Source organism: Malaclemys terrapin, chromosome 15, assembly GCF_027887155.1.
Source record: "Malaclemys terrapin pileata isolate rMalTer1 chromosome 15, rMalTer1.hap1, whole genome shotgun sequence".
NCBI lineage: Eukaryota > Metazoa > Chordata > Testudines > Emydidae > Malaclemys > Malaclemys terrapin.
The window spans coordinates 8,784,120-8,803,095 of NC_071519.1; the positions used below are offsets into that span (position 1 = coordinate 8,784,120).

The following is an 18,976-nucleotide window of genomic DNA, read 5'->3' on the forward strand; positions in this document are numbered from 1 at the left end:
CTCTGTTTCGAAAGCTGGAGGAAGGGACTTTCTTCCCGGACCAGAAAGTGACCGTTGGGGATGTTGAAATGCCTATCGTGATCCTTGGGGACCCAGCCTACCCCTTAATGCCATGGCTCATGAAGCCGTACACAGGCAGCCTGGACAGGAGTCAGGACCTGTTCAACTACAGGCTGAGCAAGTGCCGAATGGTGGTGGAATGTGCATTTGGATGTTTAAAAGCGCGCTGGCGCAGCTTACTGACTCGCTCAGACCTCAGCGAAAAGAATATCCCCATTGTTATTGCTGCTTGCTGTGCGCTCCACAATATCTGTGAGAGTAAGGGGAAGACCTTTATGGCGGGGTGGGAGGTTGAGGCAACTCGCCTGGCCGCTGATTACGCGCAGCCAGACACCAGGGCGGTTAGAGGAGCACAGCAGGGCGCGGTGCGCATCAGAGAAGCTTTGAAAACGAGTTTTGTGACTGGCCAGGCTACTGTGTGAAACTTCTGTTTGTTTCTCCTTGATGAACCCTCCAAACCAACCCCCCCCCCCGACCCGGTTCACTCTACTTCCCTGTAAACCAACCACCCCACCCCACACTCCCCTCCCGCTTGCAGAGGCAATAAAGTCATTGTTTTTTCACATTCATGCATTCTTTATTAGTTTCTCACAGAAGTAGGGGGATAATTGCCAAGGTAGCCTGGGATGGGTGGGAGAGGAGGGATGGAAAAGGACACACTGCATTTTAAAACTTTAACTCTTATTGAAGGCCAGCCTTCTGATGCTTGGGCGATCATCTGGGGTGGAGTGACTGGGTGGACGGAGGCCCCCCCACCGTGTTCTTGGGCGTCTTGGTGAGGAGGCTATGGAACTTGGGGAGGAGGGCTGTTGGTTACACAGGGGCTGTAGCGGCGGTCTCTGCTCCTGCTGCCTTTCCTGCAACTCAACCATACGCTCGAGCATATCAGTTTGATGCTCCAGCAGACGGAGCATTGCCTCTTGCCGTCTGTCTGCAAGCTGACGCCACCTATTGTCTTCAGCCCGCCACTTGCTCTGTTCATCCCGCGATTCAGCCCGCCACCTCTCCTCTCGTTCATATTGGGCTTTTCTCATCTCCGACATTGACTGCCTCCACGCATTCTGCTGTGCTCTATCAGCGTGGGAGGACATCTGCAGCTTCGTGAACATGTTGTCCCTCGTCCTACGTTTTCTCTTTCTAATGTTCACGAGCCTCTGTGAAGGAGAAACATTTGCAGCTGGTGGAGGAGAAGGGAGAGGTGGTTAAAAAAGACACATTTTAGAGAACAATGGGTACACTCTTTCATTAAAAGGTCGCATATTTCGGCTTGCAGGCAGCCATGGTAGGCCACAGTGTTTTGGCTTTTTTAACCTTCTTAACATGCGGGAAAGGTTTCAAACAGCAGCGCATTTCCCATATCAAGGATGAATTGGGTTGTCCATTTAAAATGGGGTTTCAATGTAAAAGGAGGGGCTGCGGTTTCCCGGTTAACATGCGGCACAAACACAAGTAAACCACCCCCCACACACACACACACGATTCTCTGGGATGATCACTTCACCCCTCCCCCCACCGCGTGGTTAACAGCGGGGAACATTTCTGTTCAGAAGAGCAGGAACGGGCGCCTCTGAATGTCCCCTTAATAAAATCACCCCATTTCAACCAGGAGAGCTTTCTGGAGATGTCCCTGGAGGATTTCCGCTCCATCCCCATACACGTTAACAGACTTTTCCAGTAGATGTACTGGCCACGATTGCCAGGGCAAATTAATCATTAAACACGCTTGCTTTTTTTTTTGTAATGTTTACAAATATTTACAAAGTTACACTCACCAGAGGTCTCCTGTGTGCCCTCAGGGTCTTGGGTGAGTTCGGGGGTTACTGGTTCCAGGTCCAGGGTCACAAACATATCCTGGCTGTTGGGGAAACCGGTTTCTCCGCTTCCTTGCTGCTGTGAGCTACCTACAGTACCTCCATCGTCATCTTCCTCGTTCCCCGAACCGTCTTCCCTGTGTGTTTCTCCAGTGAGAGAGTCATAGCACACGGTTGGGGTAGTGGTGGCTGCACCCCCTAGGATCGCATGCAGCTCCACGTAGTAGCGGCAAGTTTGCGGCTCTGCCCCGGACCTTCCCTTTGCTTCTCTGGCTTTGTGGTAAGCTTGCCGTAGCTCCTTAATTTTCACGCGGCACTGCTGTGTGTCCCTGTTATGGCCTTGGTCCTTCATGGCCTTGGAGATCTTTTCTAATACTTTCCCATTTCTTTTACTGCTACGGAGTTCAGCTATCACTGCTTCATCTCCCCATATGGCGAGCAGATCTCGTACCTCCCGTTCGGTCCATGCTGGAGCTCTTTTGTGATCCTGGGACTCCATCACGGTTACCTGTGCTTATGAGCTCTGCGTGGTCACCTGTGCTCTCCACGCTGGGCAAACAGGAAATGAAATTCAAACGTTCGCGGGTCTTTTCCTGTCTACCTGGTCAGTGCATCTGAGTTGAGAGTGCTGTCCAGAGCGGTCACAATGAAGCACTGTGGGATAGCTCCCGGAGGCCAATAACGTCAAATTCCGTCCACACTACCCCAATTCCGACCAGCAAAGGCCGGTTTTATTGCTAATCCCCTCGTCGGAGGTGGTGTAAAGAAACCGGTTTAAAGGACCCTTTAAGTCGAAAGAAAGGGCTTCGTTGTGTGGACGTGTCCAGGCTTAATTCGGTTTAACGCTGCTAAAGTCGACCTAAACCCATAGTGTAGACCAGGCCTATGAATCTAAGGCCACACCAGAAGGATTCCCCAAGCTAGTGACTCAGCAGAGCCCACCCGGACATGTCTGGGCAAGTATTTCTAGGCACTTGAACTAAGAATATAAAATAGGAGACTGTGGCATCACGTTTTTGCCTTTCTCCTCCCCCACCTATGCTGGAAGCAGCAGGAATCCTGAGAAAATGAAGGTAATCTGAGGACAGTAATCCAGGTTTCAGGGGGAATTCTATGTTTTAAGGAGGGTAACATCTAGTGGTGTGAGACAATTGCTTGACCTAAGTACTGCCTAGTGTAATAAAGTGTAAAGTTTGGTAACTTACTTTGATCTTTTATGCCTACCACTTACAATCCTTAAAAATCCTTCTTTCTGTAGTTAATAAATCTATTTTATACTTTACTTAAAATATCGTATTTTGCTTGAAGTCCTTGGGAAATCTCAGCTCAGTTAGAAGGTTGGTGCATTGACAGAACAAGGAGCAATGGTCTCAAGTTACAGTGGGGGAGGTCCAGGTTGGATATCAGGAAAAACTATTTCACTAGGAGGGTGGTTGAACACTGGAATGCGTTACCTAGGGAAGTGGTGGAGTCTCCTTCCTTGGAGGTTTTTAAGGCCCGACTTGACAAAGCCCTGGCTGGGATGATTTAGCTGGGAATTGGTCCTGCTTTGAGCAGGGGGTTGGACTAGATGACCTCTTGAGGTCCCTTCCAACCCTGATATTCTATGATTCTATGATTCTATGTTCTGTTCACAATGAGAGTGGGGTAGACTGGGTAATAAACTCACACTGGTCAGGCTTCTGACTAGGACAAGACGGTATGATCCAGGGGCGCAAGGCTGCAGAGCTGGGGGGAATTGGCAGGAGGCTCTCTATCATTAGTTTTATGAGTGGCTGGGAGAAGCATTCATGTAACTCAGTTGGATGTGTCCCTACCTGTGGATGTCTGTGTAAGTGCAATATGTGCCAGAGATTCACAGCTTGTCACAGCATCACAGTGTGAGAGGGAGGTCCAGGCAGTGGGACAAAAGGCTCAGGGGTCCCACTGTTCAGGTTGCATCCAGGAGATCCCATCGCAGACTTTCAACAACCACAGCGGCTGTTCACTGAGACAGAGAGAGAGAGCTGCCAAAACAGTGATCTCCAGTACCTGCAGACACCAAACTATCAGGAATTCTGCGCACAGAGAGGACCCTGCTAGTGGAAAATACCTTTGGAAAAGACCCTTCTGTCAGCAGCTGTGATAGTACAGTGCTTAGTGCTCTGTGTTGTGGCCTCAAGAGCCATGGATGCAAGTTGAGTTATGGTGACCTTTTCCTTGTCTCCACATTTCTTAGGTGCCTCCTTCTGACACTTGTCAGAAAAAACGACCGGTTTCTTTTGCAAGCATTTGCATTGCAAGGCAAAGGCAGTCTTCTCTGTTTCCTCAAAAGATTGACCAAAAGGTGGGAAGAGCAGACACATTTGGCAAGGCACCACTGGGTGCTGCATCGCTAACCTCCACTTTACCTGGCAGGTGCCTTGGCCAGCTTAGCAAGGGTGCCACTCTCTGGGACTTTTCTCCTAACTGTTCCATTTTTCATCAATGACAATCAAAAGGAAGGTGACATGACATCTCTGGGTAGACACCCCCAGTGAATCACAAGGATGTGTGGCACAGGCTCTCGTGTTGCAGCAATTGCAGTCGAAGCAACCGCCATGCCAATGCCAGTCACAGCAGCCTTTTCATCAACTCCAGGCTTGTGATTTGATTCTTTCCAATGCTTCTCTCCAAAGAAGCTTTTTCCTTAGCAAGCAATTACTTGGATTACCAAGGGAGGTATCTCCTGTTTCCTAGAAAGACACAGGAAAATGTGAGCAGAGGAGATAAAAGCCATACAATAAGGTACCACTTGGAGTTGAACCCAGGATCTCCTGTTTACTAGACAGGCACTTTAGCCAGCTATAAGCCACAATACCTACCTCCAGAAAGTATTTGCAAGTGATCTATTTGATGATAAAGGACAACACCTGCAAATTCCAAAGTACAGACACTCCCCATTTCCCTCAAGACTGGCAGACCTTGAGGTGTATGGCTCTCTGAGCACAGAAAGCCACAGCTCAGTTGACACAGGGCTTCTAACATGTGCTTCTCCCACCAGACACTGTGATCATATAGTGGTTAGTGATCTGTGTTTCAGTCGCAGCAACCTCGGCTCAGTTCTGAGCCATGGAAACCTTTCCTTCAGCTCTAGACTTCTCATCTGCCACTTTCTAAGTTTGGTGGTGTGGCTGCCCCAAACAAGCGGGAGAAAGTTTAAGGCAGCCTTGCAAAGGCTGCGTAGAATCCAGACTATCAGGAAAGGGCTTATTGGGAGAGCCAATCAGGAGAAGGCTTTCTGGAGCAGCCCATATATAAAGGGCTGCTCAGCACAGCAAGAGTCAGTCACTCCTTGGAGTTTGAGGAGGGAGGATTGACGGCCCTGAAGGAAGAAGAAGGGAGGGCACCATGATCAGAGTAGTGATGAGTGGGTAAGGGGAACATGAGTGAGCTCCTGGTTGACTACTGCCAGACTGAGGCCCTAATAAAAAGGTGGAGAAAGGTGCTAGGTCTGTGGGGAAGTAGTCCAGGGAAACAGACGTCGGGGGTTGGAGGTTCACCACTTTTGCCTCAGTTGCCACTGATACATGTGGCTACACTCTGGACTGCAGCTGGCCACTGAGGCAAGTGGCTGGGAAGAGGACAGCCACCCCCCCCCGGAAGGGGGGAGAGAACTGAGTGGGGCACAGCCAGAGGGCTGTGTCCATAAGAGGACACTGCAGTCCTGAGAACAACATGGGTCCTAATGATAGAAGAGATGGTGGCCAGATGCCACTAGATGAAGGCGCCCCGGTGACCCAGAGCTAATTCCCAGGATGGCCAGCAGGAGGCACAGCAGTGGTGAGGCATACCCAATTACACTAAGACTTAGCCGCAAGGAAGTCTCTCTCTGTCTTAAATAAGTGCTTAGAAGGATTGTGCTGACAGCTCTTTTCTTTTTATGAAAAGAGATACAAAAAAGGAGCCAACAGAGACACTAGGTTCAGCAAGGAAGAACTGGCAGGCCAAGCCAGGATCTCCTGGTTAGTAGGAAGGCTCTTAAGCCAGCTCTTCCCAAAGACCACTATCTTGAGGCCTTAACAGCCACTGCAGATGTTCACCACAAAAGAGACAAAGAGATGCCAAAATAGAGTTCTCCACTGCCTGCAGACATCAAGCTACCAGGAGTTCTGTGCGCAGAGGGGCTCCTGCTGGTGGAAAAAGGTTTTGGTAGAGACTCTTCTGACACCAGCTGTGGTCATATAGTGCTTAACACTTTGTGTTGTGGCTTCAACATCCACAGATGCAAGTTCAGTTATGGGGACATTTTTCTTGTCTCCGCATTTGTCTAGTGGCGCCTTTCAACACTTGTCACCAAAAAGACCTGTTTCTTTTGCAAGCAATGTACAGCTAGGCAAAGGCAGTCTTCTCCATTTCCTCAAAAGATCACCAAGCTGTGGGGAGAGGAGACACATTGAGCCAGGCACCACTGCGTGCTGGATCCTGAATCTCCTCTTTACTGAGCAGCTGTCTGTTTGGGGGGCTTCCCTTCATCCCCTGCCCTGGTTCTTGTCATGCAGGCAGAAATCAGGAGACCAGCAGTCGGAAGTGCAGGCAGTGCAATGTTTATTGGGGTTAGTTTCAAGCAAGAATATCCATAGTCCACATGCCAGCAGAGTCTGTTTTCCAGTGTTCCGTTCCCAGCTCTGAAACCGCAGAGCCTTTATCCGTGTCCCTTTTCCCTACTTCTCTTTCTTAGCAGGCCCAAATATACCTGCAGTGCATGCTCCTGGTCCCACCCCTTATAATTTATGGTCATGTTCTGTTTTGGAGAGTTGTGAATCTGGGAGCTTGGTACCTCCTCTTTTCTATCCCATGGGAGAGGTAAGAATTGAGGTTGTGTACTGGTCAAGGCCAGGCTATTCTTTGGCTTTTAGTGTACTTTTGCCTTCCCCCATCCCCCTCCTTGCCCCTCCCAACTGGTTGCTTTACCTTGGTTTGAGAGAGGAGCCAGGCAGCCTGCCACTGTATGCTCATATATTACACTCCTACCATACCTAGTAACACTTTACTGCTATCCCTTAACTTTTCCATTATACTAACAAGCCCATCTGGCTGGGCAGAAGCAACATAGTTTCTTTGTTCCTTGTTTACACATATTAGTAAGGATATAAGAGTATCAAAAATGAAACCCAAAATTCTATCTCAGGCCAACAAACTATGTACTAACGGGGCCTTGGCCAGATTAGCCACATTGCTGCTCTCTGGTAATGAAAATTAAAGGAAGTTGAAAGGAGAGTAACTCTCAATTCCTGCAAAACCTACTGAGATTGCACTATTAGGGTCTCTGTGTGCAGACATCTCCAGCAAATCACAAGGACGTGTGGCACAGGCTTTTGTGTTGCAGCAATTGCAGTCCAAGCAACCGCCTTGCCAATGCCAGTCACAGCAGCCTTTTCATCAACTCCAGGCTCGTAGTTTGATTTTTTTCCCAACGCTCCTCTGCAGAGAAGCCTTTCCCTTAACAAGATTACCGATGGAGGTCTCTTGTGTTTTCTAGAAAGATATAGGAAAATGTGAGCAGAGGTGGTCATAGAATGGTAGAATCATAGGGTTAGACCAGACCACAAAAGTCATGTAGTCTAACCTCCTCTTCTCAGCCTGATGTTGTTTAACATTTTCATTAACTACCTGGATGTAGGAAGAGAGAGCACACTGATCAAATCTGCAGATAGCTTTGCCTACTATTTCTCTGAGTTGGTTGAAATCCGACTGTCTGAAGTCCAGTGCTCTTGCTTTGCTGTTTTCATGTCCTCCTTTCCACAGGATCTTGAATTCTATCAGATCATGATCACTTCTCTCCCAAGTTCCCCACCACCCTCACATTCCCAACTCATTTTCCCCTGTTAGTCAAAACCAGATCCAAAATGGATAACCCTCTGGTTGTTTCCTCAACTTTATGAATCAGAAAGTTGTCCTCTACACATGCTAAGAATTTTCTGGCCATATTACATTTTGTTGTAATAATCTTCCAACAGATATGTATCCCAGTATATTCCAATATTCTCATCCCACATACTCATAAAAACTTTGCAGTCTTTCCACACAAACAGTGAATATATAAAAATATCCAAAAATGTTAATTAGAATGCTCTCAATGTCTACCAGGATAATATCCCCTGTAATTCAGTATACTTGTGCACGATGTGAGCAGGACATCCAAGGCCTATCACTTTTTAAGCTCATCTTTACTTTGGTGTGCAAATGTTCTCTTCCATGTCTGTATCGACCACCAAAGTTTGTCTTTGTATTATCTGGGTTCCATACTTATTCAGAACAGTTTATTATCTCAGCTGCAATAAATTCTGATGTTTCTTCTTTAACTTTGGCACAATACACAGGTTTAGTTTGCAGACACAAACTGCCTTCATAAACCTTGAAATTGTGATCCAAGAGAGGAAGCAATTTCACATATCTGTGATTCAATGCACTGACAGTTACACTCATTCAACGTTTTTCAGGTTGTCGATTAGTTCATCATTGCCCATGGAGCAAAAACATTTGCAACTATTCCTTCACACTTTGTCTGTGCACATCAGCTTGAGCACTAAGGGCACTCACTATTAATTTCTGCTTTGTAGTCCCTCTGCCTATAGCTTGGTACCAAAAGCTTGATCTGAAGTCTTGATATGAGCGTTCTTCTCATGAGACACTAAGGGTATGTCTACAGTATGAAATTAATTCGAAGTTATTTTATTTGAATGTCCAGAATCGAGTTCATACATTTGATCTTATGTTTCCCCACTAAAGCGCATGAATTTGGCAGAGTGCGTCCACAGTACCCAGGCTATCATCAAATGGCAGAGCGTTGCACTGTGGTAGCTATCCCACAGTTCCCACAATCTCTGCCACCCATTGGAATTGTGGGTTAAGCTCCCAGTGCATGATGGGGCAAAAACATTCTCATGGGTTTTTCTGGGTGTGTGCCGTCACTCGCTCCTCCCTCCGTGAAAGCTACAGCAGACGCCATGCTGCCAGCAGACGGTGCAGCACGGTGCACTGCCTGTCTCCTAGTATGTTGAATCCACTTTGAATGTCCTCTCCTCTTTCTATCTACTCTTTCATCTAACCATTTCCAGCCGTTTCTCGGCCATCGTGAACAGAGCCGCACAGCTTCCGCTGCTTTCTCCAGATTGTCTGTCTTGGGCTCCCATGGAAGCTACAGAAGGCAACAATTCCCCACCGTTTCTCAGCCATCGTGAACAGAGCCGCACAGACAATCTGGAGAAAGTGCCGGAAGCTCAGAGCCGCACAGACAATCTGGAGAAAGTGCCGGAAGCTGTCCTGGGTTCCCGTGGAAGCTACAGAAGACAACCATTTACCACCTTTTATCAGCCATCTTGAACCAAACAGCTCATTTCGCGCCCTTTTTCAAAGATTACCCATGCAGGCGCCATTGCACGGCAAACATGGAGCCCGCTCAGATCTCTGCTGCAGTTTTGACGATTGTAAATACCTCACGCGTTATCCAGCAGTATGTTCAGTACCTCCAAAACCGGGCGAGGAAGCGACGACAGTGTGATTACTATACTGATGAGGACATGGACACAGACGTTCCTAGATGCACGGCATGTGGCAATTGGGAGATCATGGTGGCATTGGGCCAGGTTCATGCCATGGAACGCCGATTCTGGGCCCGGGAAACAAGCACCGACTAATGGGACCGCATAGTGTTGCAGGTCTGGGATGATTCCCAGTGGCTGCGAAACTTTTGTATGCGTAGGTCCACTTTCATGGAACTTTGTGACGTGCTGTCCCCTGCCCTGAAGCGCAAAGACACCAAAATGAGAGAAGCCCTCACAGTTGAGAAGTGAGTGGCCATAGCACTGTGGAAGCTTGCAAAACCTGACAGGAATCAGTTTGGAGTGGGCAAATCTTGCTGTGCTGCAAGTAGCTAACACAATCATTGACCAGCTGCTATCAAGGGTAGTGACTTTGGGAAATGTAGACCACTGTGGATGGCTTTAATGCGCTGGGGTTCCCTAACTGCGGCAGGGTGATAGACGGAACGCATATCCCCGTCTTGGCCCTGGCACACCGTGGCAGCCAGTACGTAAACCGCAAGGGGTACTTTTCCATGGTGCTGCAAGCACTGGTGGATCACAAGGGACGTTTCACTGACATCAGCGTGGGATGGCCGGGAAAGGTGCATGACGCTCACATCTTCAGGAACTCTGGTCTGTTTGAACAGTTGCAGGAAGGGACTTACTTCACAGACCAGAAAATTACTGTTGGGGATGTTGAAATGCCTATAATTATCCTCGGGGACCCAGACTACCCCTTAATGCCATGGCTCATTAAGCCATAAACAGGCACCCTGTACAATAGTAAGGAGCAGTTCAACTATAGGCTGAGCAAATGCAGAATGGTGGTAGAGTGTGCTTTTGGACGTTTGAAAGGGAGCTGGCGCAGTTTACTGACTCAGATCTCAGCACAACCAATATTCCAATTGTAATTGCTGCTTGTTGTGTGCTCCACAATATCTGTGAGAGTAAGGGGGAGACTTTTATGGCGGGGTGGGAGGTTGAGGCAACTCACCTGGTGGCCAATTTCACACAGACAGACAACAGGGCGATTAGAAGAGCGCAGCAGGGCCTGCTGTACATCAGAGAAACTTTGAAAGCCAGTTTCATGACTGGCTAGGGTACGGTGTGACAGTTGTGTTTGTTTCTCTTGAAGTTACCCGCACCCTATATATATGAAAGTAAATAAAGTCAAAATTGTTTAAAAACTGTTCTTTATTATTTGATGCACAACGCATTGAGAGAAATTAGAAGGTAGACTGGGGAGAGGGGGGTTGTGTTAGGGGGGGTGGAGGAGCAGGGAAGGACAAGTCCAGAAACCAAATCAAAAATTTGCATATGCCAGCTTTCTGGTGCTTGGGCGATCCTCTGGGGTTGAGTGTTTGGATCCCCGTAGCCTCCCCCCTGTTCTTGGGCGTCTGGGTGAGGAGGCTATGGAACTTGGGGAGCAGGGAGTTTGATTATACAGGGGCTGCAGCGGAAGTCTATGGTCTTGCTGCCTTTCCCGCATTAGATCCACCATACAGTGGAGCATGTCAGTTTGCTCCCCCATGAGCTTGACCATAGCATCCTGCCTGCTCTCATCACCCATGTCCCTCCTCTCTTCGTGTTCCTGTAATGCTTTACGGGACTCTACAATTGTTTGCCTCCATGCATTCAGCTGGGCCCTATCAGTGCGGGAGGATTGCATGAGCTCAGCGAACATGTCATCCCAAATTCATTTTTTCCATCTTCTAATCTGGACTAGCCTCTGGACAGAGTAGATAGGGGCCGCATTGAAATATTTGCACCTGCAGGAGGAGAAGAAGGGAGGGTAGTATTTTAAAAAATACATTGCAGAGAACAAAGGGGGCACTTTGGTATGAGTAAGGCATCACACATGGCCGGGCAACAGAATTTATCTTGCAGGCAGCCCCTAGGGGCACGCGGGGTTCTGCTTCTTCTACATTCATTTCAGTGCTTTCAAACTGCTGGGCCCCCTTTCCCACAGCAAGCAATGCCTGGTGGATTTGCCATATAAAAGGAGGGCCTGCGGGCTCTCTGGGATGATCACTGCAAACCACCACCACTGCTCCCGCACCCACCATGTGGCTCCAATAAGGCTCAGAGCAGGGATGAGAACTACATTTACACTAAATGCGAACAACCCAGCATGGCTGGGTTCCCCCCACGTCCCCCACCGTGTGGCTCCGATCAGGCTCTCATTCACCAGAAGTACCTTCTCCAGGGTCATGGACCAGGAGCCCGCCTTGGGAGTCAGGGGAGGCTATTGGATCCAGCGTTAAGATTAGTTCCTGGCTAGGGGGGAAAATGGATTCCCCACTTGCCACCTGTGCACTGTCCTCCTCCTCCTCGTCCTCCAATGTCTCTTCCTCCTCGCTCCATGCAACTCCCCCCTTGCAGCTGTCCACGGACAGTGGTGGGGTAGTGGTGGCATCACCCCCCATAATTACATGGAGCTCACGGTAAAAGCGGAATGTATGGGGCTGTGACCCAGAGCACCCGTTTGCCTCCCTGGCTTTTTGGTACGCTTGCCTGAGCTCCTTGATTTTTGCATGACACTGCTCTGTGTCCCTGGAGTAGCACCTTTCCGTCATGGCCCTGGAGACTTTAGCGTAGGTATTTGCGTTCCTTTTTTTGGAACGTAGTTCTGCCATAACAGACTCGTCTCCCCAGCATGCGATGAGATCCAGTACCTCCTGTTCAGACCATGGTGGAGCTCATCTGCGAATCCGGGACGGCGTGATCTCTTGTGATGATGGACTCTGCATGGTCGCCTGTGATGGTGGACTGTGCTGATGGTCACCTGTGCTGCTCGTGAGCAAACAGGAAATGAAATTCAAAAGTTGCCAGGGCTTTTCCTGCCCACCTGGCTACTGCATTGGAGTTGAGAGTGTTATCCAGAGCGGTCACAAGGGAGCATCCTGGGATTGCTCCCAGAGGCCAATAATGTCAAATTGCGTTCACAATACATTTAACACGGGATTGCGATCTCGATTTAAGCGCTACTCCACTTGCCAAGGAGTACAGAAATTGAATGAAAGAGCCCTTTAAATAGAAAAAAAACGTTTGGTCATGTGGACGGAATCTTTTTTTTTTTTTTTCAAAATAACTCGGCTAATTCCGAAATAACAGGCTAGTGTAGACCAGGCCTAAGAGACTTAAGCAGTTTGCATCCGAGGTTCCAAGACCAGAAGAGACAGTTATAATCATGTAGTCTGACTTCCTGTATAACACTGGCCATTGAACATCCCCAGAATAATTCTTTGAGCAGATCTTTTAGCAAAACATGCAATCTCAATTTAAGAATTGTCAGTGATAGAGAACCCACTACAACCCTTGGTAAGTTGTTCCAATGGTTAGTTATTCTCATGGTTAAAAATATACACCTTATCGCCTGTCTGAATTAGTCTAGCTTCAACTTCCAGCCATTGCATCATGTTAAACCTTTCTCTGCTAGATTGAGGAGCCCAGTATTAAATATTTGTTCCCCACTTAGATATTTATAGATTGAGATCAAGTCACCCCTTAAACTTCCCTGTCTTAAGCTAAATAGATTGAGCTCCTTTAGTCTATCCCTATAAATTGTGTTTTCTAATCCTTTTATTGTTTAGCTAGATCATATCACTACAACTGCCCCTATTCTAGGTGGGCAACTATTCTCCACACTTCTAGTGAGGTCTCTTCTGACTAGAGAGGGGGCGTGTGTGTTAGGACCATCAAGCATTACTGCTGGCTACGCAGGGAGAGGAGAAGACTCCTGAATGAAGAAAACAATCTCTCCAGGCTATAGAATCTACGATCTGACTGGGCTGTGAGTGTGAATCTACAAATGCCTGTCTCGTTGCTCTGCCAGGGTTTTGGACAGAAGCCAGAGAAGGATGATAGGCAAATAGCCTGGAGGCCCTGCAGTGCACCCTTTAGTATACTAGAGTTTAGCATCCCATTAATCAGCCACAAGGTGGCACTGTGTGTAAAATACCTCCTTTAAATGAACTCCTGATAGAGCGGGGTCGACAACCTTTCAGAAGTGGTGTGCCGAGTCTTCATTTATTCACTCTAATTTAAAGTTTTGAGTGCCAGTAATACATTTTAACGTTTTTAGAAGGTCTCTTTCTATAAGTCTATAATATATAACTAAACTATTGTTGTATGTAAAGTAAATAAGGTTTTTAAAATGTTTAAGAAGCTTCATTTAAAATTAAATTAAAATGCAGTGCCCCCCAGACCGGTGGCCAGGACCTGGGCAGTGCGAGTGCCACTGAAAATCAGCTCACATGCCGACTTCGGCACCCGTGCCATAGGTTGCCTACCCCTGTGGTAGAGCATTAAAAGATCTAATGCTGAATGCATCTGGTGTGTGTGTAAGCAAACTCTGTAGCCAGTCCCTATCTAGTACAGAGGACCATCATTACCTTCAACTCAGTGGCATTTCTCTGTCAGTGGTCGGGGCAATCACATGTGTTGATGCATTTTTTCTTGAATATGGTAGTCTATCATTTTCATTCGCAGACACAGTGCACAAAACAGAGATCAAACCTCACGGAGCATAAATGAAGGTACCTCTCATGTTTGGCAGAATGTGCCATATTAGAGATGAGATTTGCACCTCTCATAGACACACTCCCCTTCCAGCTGACATTGTCTAACATTGACCAACCAGATTTACACTCCCACACATTCTAGACCTTTGTCACTAGTGCCTGTCTGTGTAATTGAAACCATCCCACACCCGACTCCCTGCCAGCCCTGACCTATGCCTGACAAGCTCAGCTTGTGTTAGGATTCTATCAAGCAGAGCAGTGAGATCCAGCAAGCACTTTTGACTTCTTGCAAGGATTTTCTTGAAATGTGTGTGTGTGTGTGTGTGTGTGTGTGTGTGTGTGTGTGAGAGAGAGAGTATGTTCGTGAGTAGCATGTTTCACCACTAATATTACAGCACTAAAAACAAGAGACAGGAAGTTTCATAGTCAGCAGCATTTCCACCTGTGTGGGGACATCCCAATGAATTTTTGATCCATCGCCTTAAGCACTCCGCCAAAATTACCTAACATCCAGCTTCTTCACGACCCTTCAGTTGAGTTCTCTGTAGGAGGGAGCTTCTAGGAATTGGTATTCCTGGCTGCAGGTTGGGTCTGGCGGAATTCCCCCAGCCTTTGGATCCACGTAATACATGATCCCAAGGGGAGCCGTCTCCTAGAGCTTCCCCATGTCCCGTGGAACTCAGGACAGTGAGAAACATGTAAGTTATCTGTAAGGTGAAAATTTATGTAAAACATGACAACATTTATCCTTTATTTGCAGTAGAGGGAAGCCTCATAGTTTCTGTAAGGCCAAATACTGATATTTCTAAGGATGTCTGCTTATACAGGGAAATTGACAGTTGATATTGATATCAGCAATTTCTGGGTATCATTTATATAAAGATGTGCTCTTTCAGAGTCTATCAAATTTATCATATTCAGCAACATAGTATCTGCACACTGTTATCAATGTGTATGTAGAGTGGATATCAATAATTCTCTGAATTCACGCATGGGCATGGTCCTCCCCTCCTCTTGCCCTGCCCTCGGTTGCTCTATGGCATTTAAGCCTTCCCTTAGAGCTCTCAGCAACAGCTGCCTCTGCTCTAGGGCCCAGAGGAGGAAAGGTGTGTTGGGCTCCAGCCTGGGACTCTCTCCCTCCTGCCTTTCCCTGACTATTAAGACTGGCCCTGGAACTGCTTCTCTTAAGTGCCATGTGAGCAAGAGGAAGTGCGTAGCAGCTGCAGGTACAAGGACCTAACTTGTGGGCATCAGGTGAAGCAGCAAGAAACACAACCATCAGGTCAACCCGCAGGAATCTCTTGCCAGCCTGTTAAATTCTAGGGCCCCAACCTATTGCAGCCAGCCTGTTGAACCAGCTGGACCAAAGCCCTAGCTCTAGTGGGCATCAGTGACCCAGCAGGAAGAGAGAGAAGGGATAGATCAGCAGTTTGAGCATTGGCCTACTAAACCAAGGATTGTGCACTCAATCCTTAAGAGAGCCATTTAGGGATCTGGGAGGGGGAAAATCTGTCAGGGGCAGTACTTGGTCCTGCTGTGATGGCAGGGGACTGGACTCAATATCTCCTTATAATAATAATATATAGAGATAATAGGAAGGAAAGAAACTCACTCTGGTACACGTAGGAACAAGGAAATCAAGCACATGGACTCCTGCTATCTGAGCTGAGTTCAAATCCCAGTGGAACCTCCTGGTGCTGTGTTGGTTTGCTGTAAAGCCTTGGAGCTCAGAGTGCTGACCATGGGACCTGCAGCCACTGTCACTTCAGGACTCCTGTGAGACCCTAAGCTGGTGGGTTTGCACTCTGCACTCATTGCTTCCACTCATGGGAACTCTGCTGCTCTCGTCCCCTAGACATTGAACCCAGCCCTTTTTGCTACTGACACCAAGTGGCAGAAGTAGGGTTACCATATCTAATAAATAAAAAAAGAGGACCCTCCACGGGCCCTGGCCCCGCCCATGTCCCCACCCCAGCCCTGCCCCAACTCCGCCCCTTCCCCGCCCTAACTCCGCCCCTTCCTCCCTCCCACTCCTAGCCACGCGGAAAGGGCTGCCCGAGCGCTACTGGCTTCATGGTTTGCCGGCAGCCCCCAGACCCTGTGCCCCCGGACAGCGCTTCCCCAGCGCAGCAGGAGCCCGGGAGGGGAAGCGCCCAGCCGGGGGCGCAGGGTCTGGAGGCTGCCCGGCAAACCGTGAAGCCAGTAGCGCTTGGGCTTTGGGCAGCCCCCTTGCCTCTGGACCCTGCGCCCCCATCTGGGCACTTCCCCTCCCGGGCTCCGGCGGCGCAGGGTCCAGAGGCATGGGGGCTGCCCGAAGCTGGTAGCGCTCGGGCAGCCGCGGAGGCTCTGCTCCTCCCCTGACTCTTCGGCTCTGTTTAAGAGCCGGGCTGCCCGAGCGCTACCGGCTTCGGGCAGCCTCCATGCCTCTGGACCCTGCGCCGCCGGAGCCTTGGAGGGGAAGTGCCCGGCCGGCGGCTGGGGTCTGGAGGCAAGGGGGCTGCCTGAAGCCCATAGCGCTCGGGCAGCTCGGCTCTTAAACAGAGCCAAAGAGTCAGGGGAGGAGCCGCCATTTTCCCGGACATGTTCGGCTTTTTGGCAATTCCCACTGGACGGGGGTTTGAGTGCTGAAAAGCCGGACATGTCCGGGAAAAGGAGGACGTATGGTAACCGTAGGCACAAGGGGTTATACTTTTTTTTTTGTTTTTTTTTTGCGACCAGGGGCTGCTAACAGGGAGTTTCACAAGGGAGTTCTCCAGGTGAAGGAGGAGCAATACAGCACCCTTGGGGTAAGTGACTGTCTATAGTGTGTGTTTGTTTGTGTTTGGGGGTTACTTGCTGTGTGCTGAGCTTGTGTTTGTCAGTCTGTTTGTTTGTTTGAAGGACCGTGTGCTGTGGCTGGCAGTTGGAAGCTGTGAGCTTCAAAGGAAGGTCTGAAAGCTAGAAGCCTCTGGTAAGTGGCTGAGCCTTAATCAGTGGGCGGGACATTCACATAGGCCAGGGCTTTATAAAGCAGCGCACAAGCGACCAGGGAGCTTTTGCAAACAGGGGCTGCTAACAGGGAGTTTCGCAAGGGAGTTTGGAAGGGGAGTGGGAAAGGAGCGGGGTCCCTTTATTCCCCTTAAACCCTATAAACCAAACTACATTCAAAACCTTTTGCTTAAACAACCCTTTCATTAACTAGGAGACAATGCAGGCAGAAGCCCAGCTGCAGAGTGGGGGCTATCCAGTTTATTGCACTGAGTGCAACATGTATGATTACCTGCCCCGTGGGCGGGTGGCATATGTGTGCATTCGGTGCAAGGAGCTCCTGGCCCTCAGAGATCACGTACGGACTTTGGAGGCCAGGGTAGCGGAACTGGAGGGGCTAAGGGAGGCAGAGAGGTATGTTGATGAGGCTTTCCGGGACACTATAGAATTGTCCCACCTCCGGTCAGACAGCCTCTGCGCTGTTGAGGAGGATGAAAGGCCCAGGGAAGCAGAGCAGTCAACGGGAGCAGAGGGAAACCTTCCCATAGTTGGGACCCTCCTTCCAGATGGTGCTGGGGTTACCTCTCGCACTGAGGTTGCCTCTCCGAGGGAGGGAACTCCAGTTGCTAGGAAAAGGCAGGTGTTAGTAATGGGAGATTCGATCATTAGAAACGTAGATAGCTGGGTTTGTGGTGACCCGGAGAACCGCATGGTGACTTGCCTGCCTGGTGCAAAGATTGCGGATCTCTCGAGGCATCTAGACAGACTTATGTGTAGTGCTGGGGAGGAGCCGGTGGTCGTGGTACATGTAGGTACCAATGACATAGGGAAGGGTAGGAGAGATGTCCTGGAGGGGAAATTTAGGCTGATAGGGAAGAGACTGAAATCCAGGACCTCTATGGTGGCATTCTCAGAAATGCTCCCAGTTTCATGCGCAGGGCCAGGTAGGCAGGCAGAGCTTCAGAGTCTCAATGCGTGGATGAGACGATGGTATAAAGAGTAGGGGGGGTACATTCATTAGGAACTGGGGAAACTTTTGAGATGGAGGGAGCCTATACAGGAGAGATGGGCTCAACCTAAACCAAAGTGGAACCAGACTGCTGGCACTAATCATTAAAAAGGTTGTAGAGCAGTTTTTAAACTAGGAGATGGGGGAAAGCCGACTGCTGCAGAGGAGTGTGTGGATCCGACGGAGACTTCTCTTAGGGGAGAGTCTAATGATAGAGAATCTCCAGATTATAGTCAGGAGCAGAGGATGGAGGAGGATAATGTAAGGGCCAGATCAGATGATAAACATTCACATAAAGAATCAGATATATCAGAAAAGGGCAGGCAAATAAACAGTGACAAGTTTTTAAAGTGCTTGTACACAAATGCTAGAAGTCTAAATAATAAAATGGGTGAACTAGAGTGCCTCGTGATAAAGGAGGATATTGATATGATAGGCATAACAGAAACCTGGTGGACTGAGAGCAATCAATGAGACACAATCATTCCGGGGTACAAAATATATCAGAAGGACAGAACAGGTCGTGCAGGGGTGGGAGTGGCACTATATGTGAAAGAAAATGTAGAATCAAATAAAGTAAAAATCTTAAGTGAATCCACATGTTCCATAGAATCTCTATGGATAGAAATTTCATGCTCTAATAAGAATATAACATTAGGGATCTATTATAGACTACCTGACCAGGACAGTGATAGTGATGATGAAATGCTAAGGGAAATTAGAGAGGCTATCAAAATTAAGAACCCAATAATAGTGGGGGATTTCAATTATCCCCATATTCACTGGGAACATTTCACTTCAGGACGAAATGCAGAAATAAAATTTTTAGATACTTTAAATGACTGTTCCATGGAGCAGCTGGTACGGGAACCCACAAGGGGAGAGGCAACTCTAGATTTAGTCCTGAGTGGAGCGCAGGAGCCGGTCCAAGAGGTAACTATAACAGGACCACTTGGAAATAGTGACCATAATACAATAGCATTCAACATCCCTGTGGTGGGAAGAACATCTCAACAGCCCAACACTGTGGCATTTAATTTCAAAAGGGGGAACTATGCAAAA

At 48.5% G+C, this 18,976-nt stretch overlaps 1 long non-coding RNA gene across 1 annotated transcript; it reads right to left on the reverse strand.

Annotated features, from left to right (window-relative positions):
• Positions 1-10,613: 10,613 nt before the first annotated feature.
• LOC128823127 (uncharacterized) lies at positions 10,614-14,668 on the reverse strand. Its single transcript, XR_008441679.1, has 3 exons — positions 14,442-14,668; positions 11,613-12,442; positions 10,614-11,184 (listed from the first exon to the last, which is right to left on the reverse strand). It is a non-coding gene; the product is annotated as an uncharacterized LOC128823127 (long non-coding RNA).
• Positions 14,669-18,976: the final 4,308 nt, after the last annotated feature.